The sequence below is a fragment of the Ictalurus punctatus genome, chromosome 8 (assembly GCF_001660625.3).
Source record: "Ictalurus punctatus breed USDA103 chromosome 8, Coco_2.0, whole genome shotgun sequence".
Lineage (NCBI taxonomy): Eukaryota > Metazoa > Chordata > Actinopteri > Siluriformes > Ictaluridae > Ictalurus > Ictalurus punctatus.
Genome location: NC_030423.2, coordinates 22,472,160 through 22,498,902, shown reverse-complemented (window position 1 = coordinate 22,498,902; position 26,743 = coordinate 22,472,160). Strand labels below are relative to the sequence as shown.

The following is a 26,743-nucleotide window of genomic DNA, read 5'->3' as shown; positions in this document are numbered from 1 at the left end:
CAATTGAAGCAGTTTTCCGCAAAAAAAGCACAAAAACGCAGCAACTTTTTAGTTTTATCCTGGTCAGTGTGGATCCAGAGCCAGTTATGGGAACACTAAGAATGGGATGGGAGAATTCATCTTGGATGGGACACCAGTCCAATGCAGGGCACCATTCACACACATTCATAACAAGGAGCAATTTAGCTCACTCAGTCCACCTACCAGCATGTGCTTGAGAGGTGCGAGGAAACTGGAGAACCTGGAGGAAACGCATGTGACCATGTGGAGAACATGAACACAAACTCCACACAGAAAGCAACCTAAGCTCAGTATTGAAACCAAGACCCTGGAGCTGTGCAGCAGCAATGCTACCCGCTGTACTGCTCATAACAACAACACCAACAATCATCAACATCATCATCATCTAGAAGTGCAGAAAATGTAATATAGAACATATCATTTGCTTTCTCTTTTTAACTGCAACTTCTTTTTTTAGCCGTTCAGTTTGCACATCTACATACCTTAAAAGAAAATCCACAGTTATTCTGAAGACATTTGCATGGCAATGAGGATTCATGAAAAGACCTGATGAGCTACACCCTATCCAGTAATATATGCGACTTTAATACAGACTATGTGGCACTAAAATTAAGCTCTATTGTACACAGATACATGTGCAAAAAAGGAAGGGGGTTTGGTGGGTCTAAATAACAGGGCTGGTAGGAAATTGCTATGTTTAAATCCTTATTTTTAGCTCAAGGGATAACATTTGGTAAGTGTGGCTATTAAGGTTTCTGTCAAATTTCTTTAAATTGCTTTGGGATTGAGATGAAACCCATTTCACATAGAAAAGAAGTCTAATTCTGAAAGACTTTAAAATGTTCACTACACAGTAAAAAACAAAACAACAAAACAACAACAACCACAAACCACACAGTAAATGCTTTTTTATAGTTTTGTAAAACTGCTTCCACATTTGGCGCTTTTTTTTGTCTCAAAATGCACATTTTTTGTGTAATCCTACAGGAAGCAGTCACTTTTTAAAAAGTATAAAGCACTGCAAATTTCAACTTTTTAGAAATCCGCCAAGTGACCTCAAGCATTTTTTAAGCCGCTTGATTTGACCAATCAGGTAGCTGGGGTGAAAGCGAGAAAAACAAAAATGAGGGACAGAATGTGGGTGAAAAATAAGATGCCAGAGAAAAATTTTGTTAGTGAGCGGATATGAGGACATTTACAACATGTTGAATTGAAAGTATTTCATTTCTAATATTCTGTTGCTGTGTAATTAAAAATAACAACATAACAACAAACGTATTTTTGAGACATTGACCAGTACGTGATGCTATGTCCCATTATAACTGTCACTGCATGCAGTCCTACATTTGCTGAAGAAGCTCAAATTCTTGTGATTTTTCTGTCTTCGTTCCCTGCTGAAAAAAAAAGAAAAGAAAATAGAAATACTCATAGAATTTGAAATGGATTTAATGGCTATAATGGAAATTATATTGGTATTAATGGAAACTATAATGATCCCTGTGGGTCTCCACTGGTAATTTGTTGCCTTCTATTGGTGGCATGTTATGTCTAGTGGATACCATTAAGGACCTACATCCTTAATAAGTCCTACTACGCAATGGAAACAATTCCGTAATGATGTTAATGGTTAACATTTGGTGGTTTGTAATGGTATTTATAGTCAAAACCATTAGAATGGTTTCTATAGTTTTGTTTTTGTTTTTTTTTTCAGCAGGAATGCCACACCGAAGACAAACAACCTCCTCATTACCACAGTTACCCAATACTTATTTCATCTGCGTTGCTGATAATAATAAATCGAATCTACATACTAAGCTAGAGTAGTTGGTTAATCAGTACCAGCTAGAACTGGTAAGAGAATTGTTATAGTACGGGGAAAAGCGGCATGGTTTTCAACAATGCCATCGCATCTCAAAGTGAGTTTTGAGGAATCACTAGCAAGTATTTAGATAATCATTTCAGACAGAATATTGGTATATTCTCAGGGTCTGAGGAGAAAATAAAGCCAAGTTTTAGTCATAAACACTTGAGCGTGTGTATATTCTGTTCCCTTTGGCTTTCCATACTGAGGTAACTAGCGGGGCACGAGCTCATTTGTTCAAAACCCCACCCAAGCGTTTTACAACCTCGGATTTGGGACCACTACTGCCTTCTCTTTCTCTACGCTATGGATAGAATATGAAACGCATAGTAAACGTACTCGTTATCTATCAAAAATATTTTCAAAAACATTGCATTCTTCACAGAGTTTCCACAGAGAGCAGCACTAAGCAGTAGCAAAGGCGCACGTGCGGAGCTGCAATTAGCACAAAGCAGCATTGCGCGTGATATGTAACCGACACTCACGTTTCCATGGCTACAGGCACCAACGGTCGAGTTGTCAGATAATTTTATCAGATACGTAGTTAGCTAAAATAAAATAACAAAAACAAATAATAATAAAAAAAAAACGTGAATAAATTTGATCCTAATGGTAAAATATTTGATTAGTAAGTTTGTAAAATTTGCAAAAAGCTGGCTAAAACTCTTGACTCTGGTCAGTTAGCTTGTTAGCTTTATTAAAACAAAACAACAACTAAAATATGCCCACATAACGTTTATAAAAATATTAATACATGGTGTAGTTAACAGAGCTAGGATAAAGTATAAAGATAAAATAATGTATTGGTTTAGTTTATTTGGTAATTAGGTAGGTAATTTAAAAAAAAAAAAAACTTTTTGTGGAAGTCTGAAAGTGTTTGAAATCAGATAAGTAACAGTTTAAAACAAAATCACAATTAGAATTTATTTTTATTTGATCTTATCTAGTATATATTAAAGACTGATCAGTTTGAACAGAGAATACACAAAATTAAATACAGCAAAAGTAAAAATGTAGAAATAACTAATGTACCAAAAAAAAAAAAAAAAGCTTATATAGCCTTATAAATGTTAGCATATGTTTTAAAGCTTTCTGTTCATGTTCAGGATTATATTATTTACATTTTTCCATCTGTTGTTCTCCAATGTGGTCAGTTGGCAGTTCCCTCATACAAGCCAGCTCTTCCCTATCATACAACTGCTAACAACTGTAGAGGATGAAAGCTAACACGTGCTTCCTCCGAGACACGTGAACCAGCCAATAGCATCTTTTTGACCTGATAATCGTGCTGCGTCTCAGGGTGGCTCAACACACTCAGAGAAAAGTGCTATCCGCCCACTTCCACATACATGAACTCACAGACACCTGGGATTGGCTAGTGTCTCTGTGATTGGCATGAAGACAGAGTAAGCCCCTCCCACCCACAGAGCAAAGCCAGTTTTGTTCTCTTGGCTCGCAGTCGTCTGTAGGCATCATTGGGATGTGATCTCGCAATCTGCTGGTGATAAAGTGAATAATTTTCACCAAAGATGACCGGTTTTCACAACACAAATTCTTACATGCTCAACTGGTTTGTTATTTCAGGTGAAGTCCAGACCAAATCAACAGACAAAACCACAAACAAATGAAACAGACCAGAAGACAAACAGCATACCGTACAAGCCCAGATTCAGAGTCAAAAAAACCCAGCACGCCTCTTGCCCAAGAAAACATCTAAGGAACAGCTTTTTTAAGAGTGTAGAGTAGATATTAATGCTACAGAATACAAATGGACCAGTTTCAGGACAAAAATAATGATTATGCAATGCCAGCTGTCAATGTGGCATTTTATGAAAGGAAAAAAACACTCTATGGCATGCTGTTACAGATAAATAATCAACCTCGAGGTGGTAACAGTATCGTCAATTATTTTCCTATGACAGCTCTTATACCACAGCAATTTGCAGACAATTACAATTGTTTATTTATTAACAAACAACACATAATTTAAAAAAAAAAACATTTTATAATTGCATTTAATGTTGTGGAACATCCAAAAAACAACTTAATTCCTGCTCTTCTTTATGTTATAGCACCTATGAACTGTCCTTCCGTCACAAGCGTGTATTTTTTCTTTCAATTGATGACAAATCTCAGCTTGTCATGTTACTGAGAAACCGCAAAGACACGTAAACTCCTATGTCCTGAAGATGTCTAAACTTTAAAGTTACAGCGATGCCTTTGACTGTTGCAAAGCGCTGACACTGGAGACTCCTTCCATGAATGTTAAATACACCTCTCCTTAGAGAAAACGTCGCCATATCGCTGTTACTAAAGAAACGACAATGTATTAGAGCGAGCGCATTAATATAAACCTGTGACTTGCAGCTGCACTACTGTCAGAGCTGCTGTTATAGATAATTATTCAACACCTCTTCTGTTGTACTTTTCAGGATTGTATCTGTGTGTCTAGCTGGAATCGAGGACTCAGGATGTATGCCAGTGTCGTACGTCTGCACATTGTGACCTTCATGCTAAGCGAGAAGAGCAGACGGGTGCAGTTTACCGCCCAGTCTCTCGGGATAACTTTTATGAGCTTCTGCACAGAAAGGGTGCACACAGCTTCTGCCCAAGGTCCTTTTTATCTACGATTATACACTTAATCCTCCTTCCTCATGCTTGAGTTTATTAACTACTAAAAATTTAACGGTTGCACCAAGTAATATAATTCCAACATAGCCTTACACTATTATAATGTAACATTTATGTCTACCTCCTAGCATCTGGTGTAAATAACACCAGAGTAAAAGATGTTTACGGACTATGAATTAATTTTGCTGTTATTTTGTTTTTCACATGGGAAGCTTTCGTGCTGTGATCATCGGACGACCACCGCACTGAAATACATTAAGTATAATGGCACAAATAAACAGGAGGGAACATAATATGATGTAGAAATCGTCCATTTTTACATCAGACAGCCTAAAGAGGTCTTTCCTAGGCTAGGGAATATTATTAGCAAGGTCACGAGTAATTTGAAATTCTTTACTATTAATATTAATATAATGTCATATTTGGTATATCAATCAGAGTATTCAAATAAAAAGTTTGCAGCCGCCTTGTTAGTTTTCTGCGTTATGGTTTGTTATTTTTGTTCAGCTGGCTGCTTTAAATGCAAATTGTTTTCTAATCAGTCCCTCCAAGAAATGAATGCAAAATCAAGGAAACGCCACAATATTCGGAGGAACTTGCAATTTTTCAAAACGAGCACAGATTTGGGCCGAGACGCGTCATGTGACGTCATCTCTACGAGCATCACCGCGAAAGACAGTGCAAAACAATTTTGAGCAATTGGGATTTCACCAATTCAAGTAGTAAAAAAAAAGCACAAAAAACTGCAAGTTGCATCGCAAATTTAAAAAAAAAAAAACCCCACAGAAATAAAAAGGATTTTTAGGTGTAACAATCACAAAAAAACCTCTGTACAGACTACATATTACATATTACATATATACATATGTTACATACAGCATTCCATATGTTTCATTTTACTGTACATGTGCTAGATTACAATTTGTGTTGAATATTTTACAAAAATCCTAAACCCATCTTGTAACATAGTAAATACAACCTGTTTATTTTTTCCTTAATTAATGCTTAAGATCTTATAGATGAAAGAATGTATTGAAAATGAGAACTGCAATCAAAAGATTTACATTTTCTTTATTTCTCTTCACAGTCCATAAAAATCGCACTTAACAAAGACTTTCTTGTCCATTAAAATGGGGGGGGGGGGGGGGGGGGGGGTTGTTGGGGGTTTGGGAGTGGGCATCAAATGGTAATTGCACAAAAATAAAACTTTAAAATTGTATATCTTGGACTTACTGTCCTGTGCCTGCCAAAGAGACCAATTTAAAGAGTTTTAAAATAGAATTGGAAACTTAATTAATGGATCATTAATTAATTATTAATATCTCTAGTCCTGAGTCCATTAAGAAGAACACTTCTGATTTCATCAGTGATCAAAACACGATATAAAGTCTTACGCTGATGTTCTATATTATTAATGAATACATTATTTAAAACTTCTGCGTTTTGTTTTAGCTGTTTGAGAAATTTCACCAATGATGCCGTATACTTCATTCTTACCGTAACCACAATCAGAAGCTCTGGTTTATTATTAAGATTAAATATGAACATTGATTTGATTCGTGATTCGCATGTGCAGTGTGGAAAAATGCGTATGCATTTCGATAGCGTGCTGTAGAAGGTCATTTGTCACATGCAAAGTAGTGCTGCTGTTTGAAGAGACTTTCAGATAATTCAGACTGAAACTCAGCACAAGTGTGTGTAATTACACTTGTGTAATTTACTTGATTTCAAGAAGAATTCTGAGACGTAGCTTAAGAAACATGAATAAAATAATGGTTTTCTAATGAAGTGGTGGTGACAGGCATCCACAAATTTCATACCTGCTGCTCCGTTGTATTCATTTGTGGACACAATCTTCACTCCAGCGTATTCATGAAGTCCGATATTCTCTACTGACTAGACATTATTTATAGCTCCAGAGTGTTTTATGTAAGGAATAACACATGACAGACTGTGCTCATCATGCAGGCTAGAGGGGTGTGATGTGGCACAACTGGAAACGTCACACATTGTTTAATAAATTAATGAATAACACATCACACATTTTAACAGTTTAAAGTTAGATTTAATGTTGTGGAACGTCCGAGAAGCAGGTTAGCTCCTGTCCTCACTTATAGCTGTAATAAACAGTCATTCATTCCCTCACCAGCATCCCTCTCTCTCTTTCTCTCAAAAATACAGCCTGTCAATTTCCTGAGCTGGAAAACTGTTACAAAGCTCTTACAACGGAGACTCCTTCCATAAATGTGAATTAAATTTCTCCTAAAAAAACAAAATGTCACCACATCAACAATGATACATTTTGCTTTGTTAAGCAACATGTTTTTAAAATCTGTTATTATTAGTCTTAGATTATGTGGAGCGTCTGTTGTACATTTCCCTGTGAATGAGCTGTATAGAAACAACATATTAGAAAGAATGCATTCATATAAATCCGTCATTCATGTTACAGCTGGAACTACGCTCCGAGCCCCGCTGTTATACGAAAATAATGTGATAAAGAAAACATTCTAACATTTAACCTAATATTTACTGTCATAATTTGGGAATGTACAATAGATGTTGTGTTATGAAGAAGAAAAGAAAGCACCAGCCTAGTCAGTAGGTAGCTATTAGGCTAATTAGTGATTAGATAAGCAATGTGTCATTCTGTTATAAGAACATAATCAACAACGGGGCGGTGTGATGAAGCTGAGTTACTGTGACCACCCCGAAATCGTGGGTCATACACACAGTCCATTGGCCACAGAGAACAGCAGTTTGAGCGTATGGGATGCGTCTCAAAATGGCCAACTTTCCACTAAGACATGAAGCGTAGTGGTTGGGACAGACTAACTCCTGATATCGACTCGGTTATGAATGACACCAATACAATAATTACAGTTAATAAAAAGACATTTCATGGACTTGTTTTACTGATGACTGAGGGAAAACTCGCATGAGAAATTCAATCCAACAAAATGGAGTCCATAGAGGACCGCAGGTTGTTTCCGAAGTAATCAATATATTTGCCTGTCTGACAAATTGGAGAGCATTCGGAGCACAGCTAGCAGGATGTCTTCTGAGATTTAGTGTTCGCCACATCCGAAAGAAAGATTGCTGAGGTGGGAGCTCAGATGGGAAATTCACAACAACAGATGCCTTACCATACTGCGCAAACATCTCTAGGCGTTTCTCTCTCTGTGTGTGTGTGTGTGTGTGTGTGTGTGTGTGTGTGTGTGTGTGTGTGTGTGTGTGTGTGTGTGTGTGTGTGTGTGTGTGTGTGTTCTTTCATACTCATATTCTTGTGAGGAAATAGGCCTGCTGCTATTTTAGTGTAAGGTCGCCGCTTTGGTCCCACTCATTACATTTGTCAGTTCTATGTAATCTAGAACTCTGAGGACAAAATGACCTGTGATTATAGACATTAGGAAGTAAATTAGAAGTGCTGATATATGTTTGAAATGTGTGTAGACTAGTTTGAGCATTGTTGTATTTTATTTTCAGTTCAGAAAAACATGAAAAATAACTGCAAGACAGTATGCGAGCAACAATGTATGAAAGATAAATTCAAAGAAGCCATGCCAAAGAAGCATAAAGTAAGAGAGAAACACACTCATTTGTAGTGGTGGGCAATATAACAACAACAACAAAAAAAAGATTTTGAAAGATTAATGCATTTAAAAAGATTAATGCAAATTTTTAACATCTAACTTCTTCCAGTCAGTTTGTAATTGCTGAAAAATAATAAAAGGATTGAACAATATTCACAATATCTAATATTATATTAATATCCCATATAACATAATTTATTGATATTATATCTATGCATATTATACAATATTGATATTATTTCTTCGTATTGCCCAGCCCTAATATTAACATTAGCTAATATTTCTTAGTAATAAACACCAGTAATAACATAGCTTGATGTGTGCTATCAGACTCAGTGTGTCACTGAGTGATAATTGTGCTATTGTTTTTCAAATTTTTGTTACAGCACCGAGACAGCATTTATAAACCTGAAAAAAAAAATGTTCTGCATGTCTCAGAAGTACAGAGATGTACTATCGATCATCTATATGTGTAATGTGAATGATAATGCATATTTGATATCTCGTCGGTGCTCAACAAAGACACTTTTGCATGCCATGATGGCTCTATTAAGTGCATCACTGCCTATCACAAAGGAAACAGCGTAATGGTCTGCACTTATATAGCGCTTTTTTTTTAACCTTAGCAGTACTGCAAAGCGCTTTACATTGTGTCTCATTCACCCATTCACACACCAATGGTATCAGAGGTGACATGCAAGGCACTAGCTTGCCATTGGGAGCAACTTGGGGTTCAGTGACTACACATCAAGACTACTGCTGTTTTTCCTCAGTCAGTCTTTAAATCATACAGGAAGGTGAGTTATCCTATTCAGACAGCTTTAGCTCAACGACACAGTCGAGGTTATGTTTTATTTGCTCTGTCTGAGCACCAAAAGCTCATTAAGTTATCCAGTTAATATTCATAATAATAATAATAGTGAACGTTAACGTTCTTAAAGTATTTACCTTCTCAACACTATATGGTCAGTTTTATAGATTTATCTAAAGTAATCGATGGGTCTAAAAGCAAATACGACTATTTTTTCCATTAAATAGTAGAGAATGCTGGAGAGTACGTATAATCACAGACTATATTATATTATATTATATTATATTATATTATATTATATTATATTATATTATATTATATTACATTATCAGAGCTGCCAACCTTTATGCATTTTGTGTAGAAGCTCAGCAAAACCATTGAAAAATTTGTAGGCTTCTGGGCTCAATCTCTCTCTCTCTCTCTCTCTCTCTCTCTCTCTCTCTCTCTCTGTGTCTCTCTTTTTCTATGATCCAGATTTGCTGGAGGAGTACAGGAGCTGAGCCTCAAGCCCAAAGCCACTGAGGACGATGGCGACTTGGACATTCAGTCTTCAAAAATCTTCAGTTACTCTGATTCTGCCAGCACAGAGTTCAGATGGGAATCACATACTGTATTTACATCACTTCTCATCTGAACTTAATGCTGCCTACGAGTCAGTTCAGACTCTTGTACTTTCTCTAGTCCTCCACTTTGGATTAAATGCCACATAGTGACACTTAATAAAACAAAATTATTAAGAACACGCCTTCACCCATGGGAAAACTGTTCCCGCAGAGGACGCAAACCTTGTTACCATAAAATTAGTGAAGAGTGAATGTAAAAGAACAAACCTTATTGCATTACTGAAAGGGAAAAAAACAGTAGGTATGAACGTACTGACTGAAACGAGCACCACATTCGAATGCACATCCATAAGACACTGTTATCGACATTTTGTAGTGGGAAAGCATTTCAGTATTTCTCAGACTGAGATAATGAGCAAAACCAGCAACTCTATGAATAAATGATGGCAGTTTTGTGACCAGAGTCAAGAGCCAAGACTATTGAGTAGACGAATGAATGGACATACAGGCAGAACCGTGTCGGAGCTGTCATCATGCCTGAATACAGAACTGAATACAAAGGAGTGAGAACCTGATCGAGAAACCCAGTCACTCCTCAAAGTTGGAACCGGGGAAAAAAAAAGCATTTCAGGTTTGAAGGAAGTCGGAAACATGCTCTATGGGTTTGTGTATGAAATTCTTAACTGTGTATGTGCAGTGTTTTTAACAATAAGATTGGTTTGAAATAGAGTCAAAAAGACTTTTTACACAACTTTTTATTCTTATTGTTTGTGGACTTTGATTTAAGTAGACAGAGTATGAGTACTCCTTGTTTTTTTGGTACTCATTGGTACTGATCCTAATACTGGTACAGAAATGAGCTAAAGGTATTGACTAGTGCTGCAACATGTAATCGATAAAATCGATAATTAAAATAATCGACAACGAATTTCAATGTGGATTAGCATAATTTTCACTGTGGATAACCCAGTCAGTGACGTCACTTCACAATGGTGAAATGGTGAAAAACGCATTTCTATAAATATAACACATCTGAGAAACAGCAGAGGTCACAGAGTGAGCTGCTGCGGGAAAAGTGCATGATCCAGGTTGAATGTTTTATATTAAGCACTTCAAACAAACCCGTAAGTGTATTAACGAGGCTTGTCGTGTCAGATGCTGTGGCAGATGTGTGTGTGTGTGTGTGTGTGTGTGTGTGTGTGTGTGTGTGTGTGTGTGTGTGTGTGTGTGTGTTGTTTAATGTGTTCCAGACATGTTTTCTTCAGCGGAGAAATGACATGTTTACCTTTATATCCTTATCTGTAAATGTTAGAAATTCACAGCAGAATTTCCATTTGACAAAAAGGCTCGTCCTGACAGCAAGCGAGTCTCCGTTAAACTTCACTGAACGAGGGCGAGTCCACGCATGCGCGACAAACAGGACGCAATACAAAGGAAGCACAATAACTCTGACTAAAATATTCATTTTGATCAAATATGTTGATCTATATTTAGCGATTTTTAGAAACAAAAGTAATGGTGTTTTTATGAGAGCAGTAACTGTAATGGGTTTATAACATGTAATTGTATATAAATGTAAGAAATGTCATACATTTACAGAATAAAGTAACATGTTACTATGTTCAGATGAGTGAATGTGTGTGTTACTGCAGAACATCTCTTACCAGTTAGTACTTAGTTTGTGCTTTTGTTTTTCTTTTCTTTTTTTTAAGCATTTTTAATATAGTGATTTAACTTCTGCTTTAAAGCTTATGGACAATCAGTTGTTTTTTGTTTATTTTAATTTTAAAAATCCTTTGCACAATGTATAGCATAGCGCACATAGATCGATTTAAATACCTTTTTCATAGCCTTCAATTTGCACAATGTTTGAAGGACAACACTGGGCAGAATGTGAAATAATGTTTTTTTTTTTTTTTTTTTTTGGGGGGGGGGGGATACAGAAAATATAAATTGGCCTTTTAATCCAACTAATCGATTGATTTAAATACTACTACTAATAATAATAATAAAAATAATAGATTATCAAAATAATCGTTAGTTGCAGCAATAGTATAGACAGATTTTTTGTATTATCTGATCAGGGGCATTCTGGGACATGTGCTGCTAGCAATGAGCATTGCTCATGCTGAGTTTTATGCTCTTGGTTGCCCCAACCTTGCAAGCAGATTGGCCTGGAGGTAAAAAGAAGGAAAGAAAGTAAGAAAGAAAGAAAGAAAGAAAGAAAGCGTTCGGTATCATTTAGAGCTTGAAAGTTGAAATTTTCTGGTGTTTGAGAAAATAAGGCCGAGTGTAAGGTAAGTGGTATGTAGGCTAAACGTGTGGAGCGACAGTAATGACGTAAAGATGACAGTTGCAGCTCAGTGGTTGACATGTTGGAAAACCACTCAGAAGATCATGAGTTCAAATCCAAGCTTTGTTAAACTGCCAGTGCTTTTCTCTTGAGCAAGGCCCTTAACCCTCAATTGCTCATTTGTATAAAAATGAAATAAATGTAAGTTGCTCTGAATAAGGGCATCTGCCAAATGCCATCAATGTGAATTTAAAGGTAAGAGACAACCTAGCCTGATAAGTCAGCTAGGTTAACCAAGCATGAAATGTAGAATCTGTTTGTGTGTGTGTGTGTGTGTGTGTGTGTGTGTGTGTGTGCTCGTTTGTTTGTTTTAAGCATGGTTTTTACATTACATTTGTAGATGAGAAAGAAAACAAAAAACACTTAGGCATAATAAATGTACAATGGTGTTGAAAACCCTGGCTTGTATATTTGTTTTTCTGAGTGTGTGGTGCTATTCCCCCAGACCAGCAGAGGTAAACCAGGCTTTGATTAAATATCAGTGGAGGTGAATGAGTGGAGAGTCTGTGTGGAAACATAAGGAGATTAGGGAGCTTTATCAGCCCAGTCATTCACATAACCCTCCACTCAGCATCTCACATGACCTCATTGGATTACTACCAACTTCCTGGAAGTCTGTATTATTATTATTATTATTATTATTATTATTATTATTATTAGTAGTAGTAGTAGTAGTAGTAGTAGTAGTAGTATTATCATCAAATATTATGGGCATGTTACGGTATTATGTCTGTATTTATTTACAGTACGTTACACCAATGCCCTGTCAATTCACCCACATAAGTAATTATTACAGAAGTTTTTTTTTTTAGAATGAGATGAAATTGGGGTCCTAATTTAGTCCAATGATTAGCCATGGAGAAAGAAAATGTATCTCTTTATAGTTTATCAGTAAAGCTGTTTCTGTAAAGCTGCTTTAAGACAATGTCCATTGTTAAAAGCGCTATACAAATAAAATTGAATTGAATTGAAATTGAATCAGCTTGTTTTTTTCTATGTTTAATGCATTACTGTATTAAAGGGTAGTGTGAATTATGTGAGGAGTAAAACATTTGACAGCATGCTGTTATGGGAAAATTAGCAATGATGGGGAGGTGTGATGAAGTGGAGTTACTGTTACCTCCAGAAACTAAATTATTTTCCTATTAAAGCATGTCTATTAAATGTGTATTAAAGCATGTGTTTTATTCCTCTTATACTGCAACAATTTGACAATGCTAATAATTGTTTAATTAAAGAATGACATATCATTTTTATCTGTTTATAGTTACATTTAATGTTGTGGAAGGTCTACAAACATGTTAATTAGTTCCTGTTCTCACTTAAGTTATAGCAGATGGATGGATGGATGGATTGATGTAGAGAAGCATGGAGAGATGGATGGATGGATTGATATAGAGAAGCATGGAGAGGTGGATGGATGGGTAGATGGTGGATGGATAAATGGATGACACTTAAAACAGAAATGCTGGTGAATGGATGGATGATTGATGATGGATGAAAGGATGGATAGATGGATGGATTGAAGTATGAATGGATGGGTTGGTGAGTCCTTAGAACAGAAAGGCTGATGGGTGGATTGATGGATGGATGGAGAGATGGATGGGGAAGTCAGAACAGAAAAGCTGGTGGATGGATAATTGGATGGATTTACAACTAGATGAATTTATGACTAGATGGATGAATGGATGGATGGATGGATGGATGGATGGATGGATGGATGGATGGATGGATGGATGGATGGATGGATGGATGGATGAGTACTTAGAACAGACAGGCTGATGGATGAATATATGGATGGATGGAGAGAAGAATTGATGGATGGATGGATGGATGACAAGTCCTCAGAAAAGCTGGTGGATGGATAGTTGAATGGATTTATCACTAGGTGGATGGATAGATGGATGGATGAAAAAGTCCAGACAGGCTGATGGAGAGAAGGATGGATGGGTGGATGGATGGATGGGGAAGTCATCAGAACAGAAAAGCTGGTGGATGGATAGTTTGATGTATTTATGACTAGATGGATGGATGGATGGATAGATGGTGAAGTCCTTAGAAAAGACAAGCTGACGGATGGCTTGATGGACAGAGAGAAGGTTGGATGGAAGGATTAGTTTGGAAGCCCCCCTGACTTACTGAGATAGTTTATCCACAGTACAAACACTCATCTGAGCGCTTCATCACATATATTCATGTGTTCCCTGTGTGCTGTGATTAAACACAGTGCACCTACGTACTGAACTGCAGGAGAGGAATGGAGCACCTAGCAACAAAACAAATTAAAGGCAGCATTACATTATCATCTGTTGTTTTTTAACAGTGCTCTCAAAGTATCCATTTCAATAGTACTTACGTGAAACAAAAGCAAAAAAAAAAAGTCCTGGGTGTGGTGTATGTGAAGTTAAGTGCTTAAGTGCTTCATGTATTAAAAGTTTGCAGGGTTCACCGTGAAGTGGAGTACTCACTGGAAGGACTTTTCACGTCATTTGAATTTGCACTGTGTGATAATTCAAAGGACAGAAAAACTTTAAGTTAGTAAATATACAGGTGCATCTCGAAAAAAAAATTTGAGATGGTGGAAAAGTTCATTTAATTCCGTAATTTAATTCAAAAAGTGGAACTTTCATATATTCTAGATTCATTACACATAAAGTGAAATATGGGGCACGTGCACCTTACACCTTCAGGGTTGGGGGGGTTGATTCCTGCCTCTGCCCTGTGTGTGCAGAGTTTGCATGTTCTCCCTGTGCTATTGGGGTTTCCTCCGGGTACTCCGGTTTCCTCCCCCAGTCCACAGACATGCACGGTAGGCTGATTGGCATGTCCAAAGTGTCTGTAGTGTATGAATGGGTGTGTGAATGTATATGTGAGTGTGCCCTGCGAGGGATTGGCACCCCATCCTGGGTGTACCCCGCCTTGTGCTCTATGCTCCCTGGGATAGGCTCTAGGTTCCCCGTGACCCAGTAGGATAAGTGGTATAGAAAATGCATGAATGGATGGATGGATAAAATGAAATATTTCGAGCCTTTTTTTTTAAATCTTGATGCTTGCAGCTTACAGCTCATGGAAATCAAAAATCCAGTACCTCACAATATTAGAATAAAGAATTTACAATACAGAAATGTCGACCTGAGAAGAACTCTAATCAGCTAATTAACTCAAAACACCTGCAAAGGTTTCCTGAGCCTTTAATCTCTCCGTCTGGTACAATACACACAACCACAATCATGGGGAAGATGAAAGTAAATTTTGCATTTCATTTGGAAATCTAGGTCCCAGAGTCTGGAGGAAGAGTGTAGAGACACAGAATCCAAGTTTCTTGAAGTCCAGTGTGAAGTTTCCACAGTCAGTGATGATTTGGGGTGCCAAGTCATCTGCTGGTGTTGGTCCACTGTGTTTTCTCAAGTCGAGAGACAATGCAGCATCTACCAGGAGATTTTAGAGCACTTCATGCTTCCATCTGCTGACAAGCTTTATGGAGATGCTGATTTCCTTTTACAGCAGGACTTGGCACCTTCCCACAGTGCCAAAACTACTAGTAACTGGTCTTCTGACCATGGTATTACCGTGCTTGATTGGCCAGCCGACTCGCCTGACCGGAACCCCATAGAGAATCTATGAGAGACACCAGACCCAACAATACAGACGAGCTGAAGGCCACTTAAAGCAACTCAAAGCAACCTGGGCTTCCCGAACACCTCAGCAGTGCCACAGGCTGATCGCCTCCATGCCACGCTGCACTGATGAAGTAATTCGTGCAAAAGGATTAAATCCCCGACCGAGTATTCAGTGCATAAATGAACACACTTTTCAGAAGGTCGACATTTCTTTATTATAAATTCTTTATTCAAATATTTTGAGATAAAGGTTTTTTTATTTCCATGAGCTGTAAGCCGTAATCACTTGGCGAAGTGATATGGACTTGTAATGTGGTCAAGACCTGTCCGGAACTACTTTAGCCAATTGCACACCTCAGAACGTCTGTCAGTCAATCAGAATTCATCAGCGCTATGATATGAAAGGAATGAAACACTACAAGATGTGCTTTAATTTAACAGATTAATTTCCTATGACAGCACGCCCCACTGTGTTTTATTCCTTACTTATACTACAGCAATTTTCCAACTATTACGTTTAAAAAAAAAATTATTCATGAAGGACATGAAGGATCCTTTTCATTTGTTACAGGATCAGATGAAATTCATACGTCTTCCAATCTGAATGAGCTGTTACTATAGAAACGCTAACTTAGAATGAGCATGATAATATCAACCTGTGATTTGCATTTGCACTATTGTCAGAACTGCTGTTCTAGATAATGAATCAGCAGCTTCTGACCAATCGGAACAGAGAATTCAACAGCGCTGAGGTTTGTTTGCTGAGTGTGAAGAACAGACTGAGAATTGATAGTGTGTGTGTGTGTGTGTGTGTGTGTGTGTGTGTGTGTGTGTGTGCCTCCAGCCCCACCCCTAACCCTCCACATGGATTTCCTTCCAGATTTGTAAAAGAGTTTATATTTATATCTCTGAGCTTGTCATTATGTGTTGGCGCAGTAGACAGAGCTCCACCCGTCGCTGTTTCCAGTAAAGGAGCACGGAGAGACACGAGCCCTGCCCTGTACTCACACAGTCTAATGTGTTATTATCATGTCTCTCTCTGTCTCTCTCCTCTGCTTCTCCCCACTCTCTACTTTCTGTTTCCCTGATCCCCCTCGATCTCTCTCTCTCTACATCTGTCTCTTTCTCTAGGTCGTCTTCTCTACTTTATTTCTTCCCCACTATCTACTTTCTCCCCCACCCCATCTCTCTCACTGTCTCTTTCCTCTTACTTCTTATTTCCCTCTGTACATCTCTCTCCCAGTCCTGTATTTCATTAACTCTCTCTCTCTCTCTCTCTCTCTCTCTCTCTCTCTGTGTGTTTCATATGCCTGTCCCTTTCCTTTTTTTCTATTGGTCTCTACTTTCCATCCTTCCTTTCTCCCCTCTGTCTGTCTCTCTCCTGTCTTTCCTCTCATCTCTTTCTCTCTATTGGTCTCCACCTCCTACCTTTACTTTCTCCCCCATTTTCTATATCTGTCTTTTCCCCGTCTATCTCATTCCTCTTTCCTTCTCTATGCCTCTCTCTCCTATCTTTCCTTACTCTAATCTGCCTGTCTCTCCCCCTTGACTTTCCTTTCCCCCTTCTGTCTTTCTCTCCCTCCCTCCTCTTTCCCCCTCTGTCTTTCTCACTGTGTTTCTCTCTCTCTTTTGTCTCTTTCTTTCTGCCTGTGTCTGCCTTCCATCTTTCCTTTCACCCCTCTTTTCCTTTTCCTGTCTGTCTCTTTTCCACCTGTCTTTCCTCACAGTCCTCTGTCTTTTTCTCTATCTGTCTGTATCTCTCTTTCTGTTTGGATGTATCCCTCTTGTCTTTCACACTCCTCTCTCTCTCTCTTCATCTCTCTGTCGCTCTCTGTCTTTATCTCTCCTGTCTTTCTCTTTTGCTCTGTTCTCTCTGTCCTCCACTGTCCCATCTCCCACACCCTCTCTTTCAGCTGCCCCCCCACCACAAGCACTGCTCTCTCTCTCTCTCTCTCTCTCTCTCTCTCTCTCTCTCTCTCTCTCTCTCTCTCTCTCTCTCTCCCCCTCTCTTTCTCTCTCTCTCTCTCTTAATCTAATGAGCATGTTAGGTTTCTACAGATAAACATAAAGCAGCTTTGTGTGCGTGTTTAGGGAGTGTTAAGCGCCAGATTTATAGTAATGTAGTATTTGAAAGTTATTCACCCAAACTTTTTTTTATATGGATCTTAAAATGTTTTGAAAATGCACATTTTATTAGCGTAGCTTTGCCTATGCTATGTGTGCATTTTTTTATCTGCTCTAATAACTGTGGTCTGACCAAATCAGTGTTCCTACCTCTATGTCATACATATAAAGCATTAAGCGAGTGTCATATTCCTCACATCCTGTGGATCAGAAAAAAAACACACCACTTAGCCAAACTTTCTGCTAAGCACGATGTACATAAACAGGAAGTGTACAATACTAAAGATGAGGATTAAAAACATAATGGCCCGTTACTCATGATGAAGACCAGCACTCACAGCACTAATGTTGTGGAGCATTAACACACAAGTGAGAGAGGAGATATGGAGTGATTTCTCTCTCCATCTTTCTTTCTCTCTGTCCACCTCTCACTTTGGATATTGATAGAAGATGAAATGGCTGTAATTGTCTCTCCATCTTTCTTTCTCTCTGCTCACTTCTCACTTTAGATATTGACAGAAGATGAAATGGCTGTAATTGTCTCTCTTAGCTAATGGGATAGATACTAATTGCTTTTCTTTCTCCTTTTTGTCTGCTCTCTCGCTCTCTTTCGCAGCAGGTTGATTGAAGAGAGTGCGCTTCACTTGTCGCTGTTGGTCACTAGTAAACATTATCATTATCATTTATGTTAAGATATTAAAAAGTAAAGATATCTTAAAAAATTTATATAAATATATATATATATATATATATATATATATATATATATATATATATATATATATAATGACTGTTGTTCAACCAATCACTGATCACCGTTAATCTCGGAGACCTATCAGTGCTCACTATACTTTTCAAATTACCAATCGCTGATCACCATTGCTCCCAAACACCAGCCACTGATCACCATTGTTCTCAACAACCAATCACCGATCACCATTATTCCCAATGACCAATCAATGCTCACTATACTTTTCCAATGACCAATCTAATCACTGATGACTGATTTCTATAAGAAATTTGTTATGATCTATTATTTTCTTTCTATTATTTTTTTGATAATAATCAATTTTGTCTTCAGAAAATCTAACTTTTTTATGTAACAGGCTTTGATATGTAAATGGGCAGCTGTGACTCAGGTGGCGGTTCGATTCGCGGCCCACATGACTCCACATGCTGAAGTGTCCTTGGGCAAGACACTGAACCCCAAGTTGATCCCGATGGCAAGTTAGCGCCTTGCATGGCAGCTCTGCTACCATTGGTGTGTGAGTGTGTGTGTGTGAGTGTGTGAGTGTGTGTGTGTGAAATGAGACACAGTGTAAAGTGCTTTGGATAAAAGCACTATATAAGTGCACCATTTACCAAATTATCATTACAAGTCTATGAATATGCAAATTAGCCTAAAATGTCATCTGGCAATTTTATGAACTCACATTAGCTGTTTTCCCTTGAAAAGAGTGCCTTCAAGCTCTTTCCTGTCCTCTGAATGACTACTGGATCAAATCAGTTGTAATATGCCATTGTTATTCCTTTAAATATTGCACTAAAGTCAGCTATTTGCTGCCCTCTGCACCTCATTCTATTAAGTAGCATAGCAAAACGTCTTTATTTTGAGTATTCCTGTATATTTAATCATGTTGATTGTTGTTTGTTACAGAAATAAATGTCCAATTGTAAGTAATTGAAATGATTTATTTTTCTTGGTGCATTTTTTTTAAATCCCAAACATCATGGTAGATGCAAGCGTTTTTCACTCAACTGTATATCGCCTTGCTATTCTATTGAATATTGCACTAAAGGCGGTTATGTTCTGCCCCCTGCTGTTCGTATGAGGTTGTGTAATCTTTTCCCCCCAGAACCCTGCAGCTTGTTCATATCCATGTTGCTCATGTACATTAATTTTATCCTTAAGCTAAGCCTCCCTTTTTTTAAAAAAAAATAGTCTCCAGGACGGTGTGAGCAAACTCACCCACATTTCAGGGCTTAGAATGCCCCTGAAAACAAAATTATTGTTTCAGACCTTTTTGTACATCTTTACATCTTTACAATACATTATATTAGGAATTGATTGTGTGTATGTGTGGTTGTCTGAGTGTGAGAATTTATTTTTCACACCAAATTGTTGAGGCCCCCCGGGCGCCCCCAGGTGGGCCACGGCCCCCACTTTGATAACCACTGATCTAATGAAATGATATGTAGAAATACACAAATGACTGGCAGACTGTAAAGCTTAATATCCAATGAAAAGTCCATGGCTGCATCCAAAATCGTACTACCCTACTACACAGTAGGTGAAAAGCAGTACGCCAGAGGGGTAGTATGTCTGAATTCTCAGTAGACGAGAAACAGTAGGTGAGAAATACTCAGATGGCGTACTGCTTCTGGTGAGATTTTGCAGTATACAACCAATGGACATTATGTGAGTCAAAAATCCCATAATGCACATTATGGTATGGACAAGCTCAGAAAAAAAACAAGCAAAAAAAAAAAAAACACAGAAGACTGTGGCTCTTTTTAAGTATTAAACCTTGGTTAAACAGGGCTTGTTTAACAATACCTGAATAAATTGTTAACTTGTTGAAGGTTTGAGCAAGATAACAGCTGTCACAGCGTTTGAAACCTTTTTTGTGATCTCCATCATGCCTTAACCGGCCAAGCTAACGGCAACAAATTTACCCCAGCCTGTTAACACTGCCCACATTAAATTGCTTATTCAGTTAACTTTCCTGATGTGCATTTTGCCGTTAGTGCAGTTGCTTTAATTTGGTGGTCCCTTTATGATTTAAGTGTTCCAAACTCTTCCTTTGGTGGGGTATTCCTCTGGGTCTAGTTGATGGGCAGTCAGGATGTTCTCTGTCAAACTTAGTGATTAGTGACCGGTCTAAGATGTCTTTGGCCAGGACCCATGAACATTCTTCAGGCCCATAGCCTTCCCAGTCCACCAAGCAGTACAAGCTGGTGTACCCTCAGTCTCTTAAGGGTTAGATGGTTCAGTGATGGTTACCTGGTGGGATGGTACAGACATGCTTACAGCAACAGGACATAGAATGTGTGACTCTTTTCTGCTTCAAGGCTTCTGAGACTGTTTTTCTGTTTCGAGGCTTCTGAGACTCTTTTAACCTGTCCCAGATTTTTGCAAGGGCACTATTGGTTCCCTTAGTGTTGATCATGTTGCTGCATTTGTTAGTGTACAAATTGTTGTTCACTAAAGTACATTAAATAAGCATGTTTTCCCCCTGTTTTATTTGCTAGGCGTATAGTGATACTTCTAAGGAAGAGAGTTCAGTTATAGCTGTTTTTAGAAACAGTAGGGGGGTGGGTGTTGTTTTGTTCATGCTCATGTTTTCTCCTTTTTATCATTTTTCAGTAAGGTAGGATTTGTTGTTTGATGTTTTTATGTTTGGAAAGGTTAAGAAGTACTCCTCCAAAAAGAAAGAAGTGCTTTATGCTTGATATTTTGGCCTTGTCCCCTCATGAAGCCCCTTTTGAAGCTTCCCTCATTTTGTGTCAAACTAAATTTTGCTTTTGTATTTCTAGAAAACTGAGTTTGCTGAGTGCTGGAGAGGAAAAGTCTTATCTTGTTGTATCACAAGATACAATCACTTTTGTCTGTGTGCCATTAACATTAAAAGACATTACACTTTACTCACTTTTTTAAGGCAGCTATTTTATCATTTATTTTGCACCATATCTCCAGTCATCAGGTGACATAAAGGCAATACATTCAAAGCATACATAGGGTGTAGCAGTATACTACTGTAAGGAAATCTCATAGCAATACCAATAGTACTATCCTCTAACAGTACAGATAGTGTGTGTGTGTGTGTGTGTGTGTGTGTGTGTGTGTGTGTGTGTGTGTGTGTGTGTGTGTGTGTGTGTGTGTGTGTGGATAACAATTCCCATGGAATTGTTTTTTTTTTTTTTTTTAAATTGGTGCACTATGAAAGAGATTTGATCAGCTAAGTAATCAGAGAGTGGTCCTCTTAACAACTCAAATGTAAAACACTTTCACTGCCTTGCATTGTTTTCATACAGTGGATTGAATGCATATTCGAATCTAGCTTTTCAGAAGTAAGCTTGGTATGTGAGCATGTAGCCACCATTGTACATGTAGAGCCTCATGTCTGTGGGATTGTAGTGAAGGTTGGCGATGCCCGCTGCCACCTTCTCCATAGGGATCGAGAGCATGTTGTCCTCCATCCCTGTGGTCGTGTCGAAGGCGTAGAACACTTCCTCTTTGTAGGTGTTTATGTAGCGAGATGCGTAAAGCACCCCACACACCATGAAGGTTTTGGTCACAGAGCGTTCGAACATGTGTGTCTTCCACGTGTGTGTCACATTGAAGCCTTCAATGTCCACTCGACTCACAACCATGTTCCCGTGGTTAGCTTCTGCAGCGTACATTACCCACAAGCCCTTGTCATCAGCTGAGAGCTTGATGTCCGTCCAATCAAAGCAGCTGTAGTAACAGTAGGGGAATTTGTTGCTGTATCCAGCATCAGGAAGTGTGAGACGTCGGACTTGCTTGGTTTTCACGTCAAAGGCACAGAGGTCAGGCAAGTAATAGCACTGATAATACACAACACCCTTGTAAACAATGGTCCCTGGACCCTGAATCGCATTAGCGTGAGTGTATGAGTCAGCCAGCTCTTCATCTCTGTGGTTCCTTGTGTCCTTAAGTCCTCATAAGTCTGGTAGAAGTGCACATAGATATCCATCATGTGGTTATTAGCTAGAGGCTGGATCCAGTATGTTTCTTTACCATCAGTGTCAATGTCATGACTCCATGCTCCACCGATATAGGACGAACTGAACGGGTTCATCTTAGTGACCACAGGTGCACTGATATTTCTCATCATGCACTCAGAACAAGAGCCTGTGACACAGAAAAAAATAGGTTACTTGCACTCTTGATTCTGATACTCTGGTATTACTGTGGCTCCTCACGCACTGCCTGAAACCTGCCTGATTCATCATTCTACTTTTATTTTTCTTCACATCTGACCTTCTGTTGCTGTGTCTGGTCCCACATGGGCAGTCTAAAGATTTACACTTTCTAAACACAGTTTATATCCATGTCTTACACTTGTTTCAATGGATAATCTCATTTGTACCAATGAACTGCCGCTGTAATCATAAACACTCATCCCAGGACTCCCAGGTCTTCTCATACTGAACATCCTTTCAAGGCATTCATTACTGTTTGCCTTTACTCTAACCTGTATACTGTAATGAATGTTTAATATCCTACTAACATTCATGTCTCACCCAGAAGAGGACAGGTTCCCTTTTGAGTCTATTTCCATTCAAGGTTTCTTCCACATGCCGTCTAAACCATCTAAATCTACATTTGGATTTCTCTAAAGTTGCTTTGTGACTGTCTATTGTTAAAAGCACTATACATATGAAATTTAATTGAACTGAATTAAGTTAAAAAATACGAAACTTTATATCAGTGGCACTGTTCTTTAAAAACAAGTTAAAAACTTTACATGAAAGACCTAATTAAGCAAAATCAAATGACAAAATTTGAAATAAAAACTTTTAAACACCATCAAACAGAGAGATTAGGTTGAAAGACCCAAAACCTGCTCCAGGAAAGGAGGACATGTACTGGCTGGTGGCGCTGACCAGCAGCGATGTTTACGCCAACTATGTGCAGCATTACAGCAGTTTGAGCACTATACTGGCAGGCGTGGGTTATGTAGACACAGTCATCGCTTCCTCAAACCCCACCACAAACACCATCATGGGCCCTAATGTGGTGCAGCATGGAGACGCGCTATACTACAGCTGCTATAGTACACCCTCTGTTTGTTGATTTAACATTTCTGACCGCTCGGTCACCAATACACCACTTCCACAAAACTCTGGCTCCAATAACAAGTTTCCTTTCGGCTACTTGGACGCTACATACATCTACACAGACTTGGATCTCGCCACAGATGAATCTGGTGTCTGGGTCGTCTACACGGCACCTGACAGTTTTGGCAACGTGATCCTTAGCGAGGTGATAGAAGGAAGTCCTCCGTCTTTGGGCCGAACGTGGCGGACATCACTGTACAAGCGCACTGCCACTAACACCTTCATGGCATGCGGAGTGCTTTACGCCACACGCTTCCTGGACCAACAGACAGAGGAAATCTTCTACTCATTCGACACAGAGACAAAGGAGGAGCGCTATGATCTGAAGATCCGCATCACAAAAATGCAGACCAACATCCAGTCTCTAAATTACAACCCACGGGACAGAATGCTCTACACCTACAGTGACGCATACATCGTCTCATATGACACTGTCTTTGAGTAAACAGTCATCTTTTACTCCTGTGTTTACTGAAGGAATATTTTGTCATACAGCTGTTTGACAATGATGTGGATCTTCCGTTCTATAGATCCTGCTGATTTATACCATCAGAAACTCAGGATCTGTGAAATATTATGACTGAATTGTAGTTTAAAGGTGAATTTGATTAATACGTTACAGATTTAAAAAAAAAAAAAAAAAAAAAAAAAAGTTTTGTACTGCCTTGCCAGAATCATATCTTTACAAATTCCCAAGTATTCTGGAAACACCTGTTGACCAATAAAACATGACTCTTTGTTAATGACTGTGCTGTGTGGTCTCAAATGCTTTTATTATAGTTAGTATCCAGCCATTTTCAACTTCTGCATGGCGACTTTTTTTTAACCCGCTGTGTAACTTTTTGCTCATCATTATATGTGCAGTGACACATTTTAAATATGTAAGTATATTGATTTAAAATGCAAATAGACCTACAAGCTAGCATCAGCATAAACCAGTGTTATTTAAATTTGAACACAAGCTATATTATAGACACAATGCACACAAAATGCATCAGAGCCATTGTGTGCCCACCATCACATGTAAAAATGAGGAGATTATGGAGCTGCAGTTGCTTTCTTCATGGAAAAAAGAAAGAAATTAAGGTGTATATTAATTTCCCCCTAGTCCACAGATTCCCAGTCCAGGTCTTGGAGAACCTCCTGTTGGAGTTGACATTTTGGAGTTGACTATGTGCAGGACCCACATACACACTGAACTCTTAAGAAATGAATGCAAAATCATTAGGAAGTTAGGACCACCAATTACAGAATAATTTCTCTTTTTTTAAATAACGACACATTTTATTATTAACCTTAGATCATGTGGCGCATCCACCATCCACCAAGTCCCTCTAGATCATCTGTTAGTATAGAAACAATAACGCATTAGAACAGAGCATTAATATAAACCTGAACTGATACTTTGTTGAAGCACCTTTTTATTTTATTACACCACTCAATCTTTTTGGCTAAGAGTCTATCAGCAAAAACATTTCTTGCAAAAATATTCTAGATCCACCAGATTATAAGGGCATCTCCTGTGCACAGCCCACTTCAGGTCATCCCCACAGATTTTTAGTTGGATTCAGGTCTGGACTGTAGCTAGGTCATTCAAAAACATTGATCTTCTTTTGGTTAAGCCATTCCTTTGTTGATTTGAATGTATGTTTTGGGTCATTTTCGTGCTGAAAGGTAAAATTCCTTTTCATCTACAACTTACTAGCAGACACCTGAATGTCTTTCACTAAAATCGACTGGTATTTGTAGCTATTCATGATTCCCTCCACCTTGATAAAAGCCCCAGTTCTAGATGAAGAATAACAACTCTAAAGCATGATGCTGCCACCGACATGCTTCACTGTGGGTATGGTGTTCTTTTGGTGATGTGCTTTTTTGTACCCAACATACCTTTTGGAATTATGACATTATTATACCTTTTGGAATCTGTCTCTAACACATTTTGCCACATAGTTTGGGGGAGATTTACTTGAGCTTGGATGGTTCTTTTTTTGTGAGAAACGGCTTCTGTCTAGCCACCCTACCCCACAGCCCAGACATGTTAAGAATACAAGAGATTGTTGTCACATGCAGAGAGTAATCAGTACTTGTCATATATTCCTGCAGCTCCTTTAATGTTGCCGCAGGTCTCTGGGCAGCCTCCCTGGTAAGTTTATATCTTGTTCTTTTGTAAATTTGGAGAGATGTCTTGTTCTTGATGATGTCACTGTGGTGCACAATTTTTTTTCACTTGTTGATGAAGACCTTCATGGTGTTCCATGGTACAGCTAATGTTTTTGGAAAATTTTTTGTACCTCTCTCCTGATCGATGCCTTTCGACAGTGAGACCCTGTACATGCTTTGTAAGCTCTTTATAGCCCACAGCTCTAGCAGACTGAAGAAATGTGAATAAAATCCTACAGAAACAGCTGGTCTTTATTTGGGAGTTAATCAGAATAATTTCATTGATGACAGATGTATGATGATTACTTATGAACATGAGATTAAATGTGATTGATTTATTCTGATCATGGCCACATTCTCAATTATAAAAGGGTGTGCACACTTATGCAACCAGGTTATTGTAAGTTTTTTTATTTTTCCTATTTTTCCCCTAAAATGTTTCAGATTGTATTTCACATTGAAAGTGCAAAAAGACATCTGACATCATTTATCTTGGTTTAAGTTTTTTACATCACAAAAATTTTAACAGGGGTGTGTAGACTTTTTACATCCACTGTCGCTATAGAGAGACTTAACTTTATTTTTGTTAGGATTGATTTCCATTTCATTTATAATTTTAATTGTATTATATTTATATTTGTAATGTAAGTGATTTTGTGTGAAAGTATTTAACTGAATAAAAAATTGTGCTTTGTTTTGCACAAGTCATGTTTTTATCTATAATATGTTTCCTGCTTGTTTTTTTTTTTTTTTTTTTTTTTTTAAATGAATGCTTTGGGGGGCGCACAGTGGTTTAGTGGTTAGCACGTTCGCCTCACACCTCCAGGGTCCGGGGTTCAAGTCCAGCCAGGGCCATGTGTGTGCGGAGTTTGCATGTTCTCCCTGTGCTGCGGGGGTTTCCTCCGGGTACTCCGGTTTCCTCCCCCAGTCCAAAGACATGCATGGTAGGCTGATTGGTGTGTCTAAAGTGTCCATAGTGTATGAATGGGTGTGTGATTGTGCCCTGCCATGGATTGGCACCCTGTCCAGGGTGTACCCTGCCTTGTGCCCGATGCTTCCTGGGATAGGCTCCAGGTTCCCCTGTGACCCTGAAAAGGAGTAAGCAGTAGAGGATGGATGGATGAACGCTTTGGATAAT

The 26,743-nt window shown here is 38.4% G+C and overlaps 1 protein-coding gene across 1 annotated transcript in view; it reads left to right on the top strand.

Moving 5' to 3' along the window:
* LOC108268946 (olfactomedin-4) overlaps positions 1 to 26,743 on the top strand; it is a 57,325-nt gene that overhangs the window by 9,130 nt on the left and 21,452 nt on the right. The gene's annotated exons all lie outside the window — the stretch shown is intronic.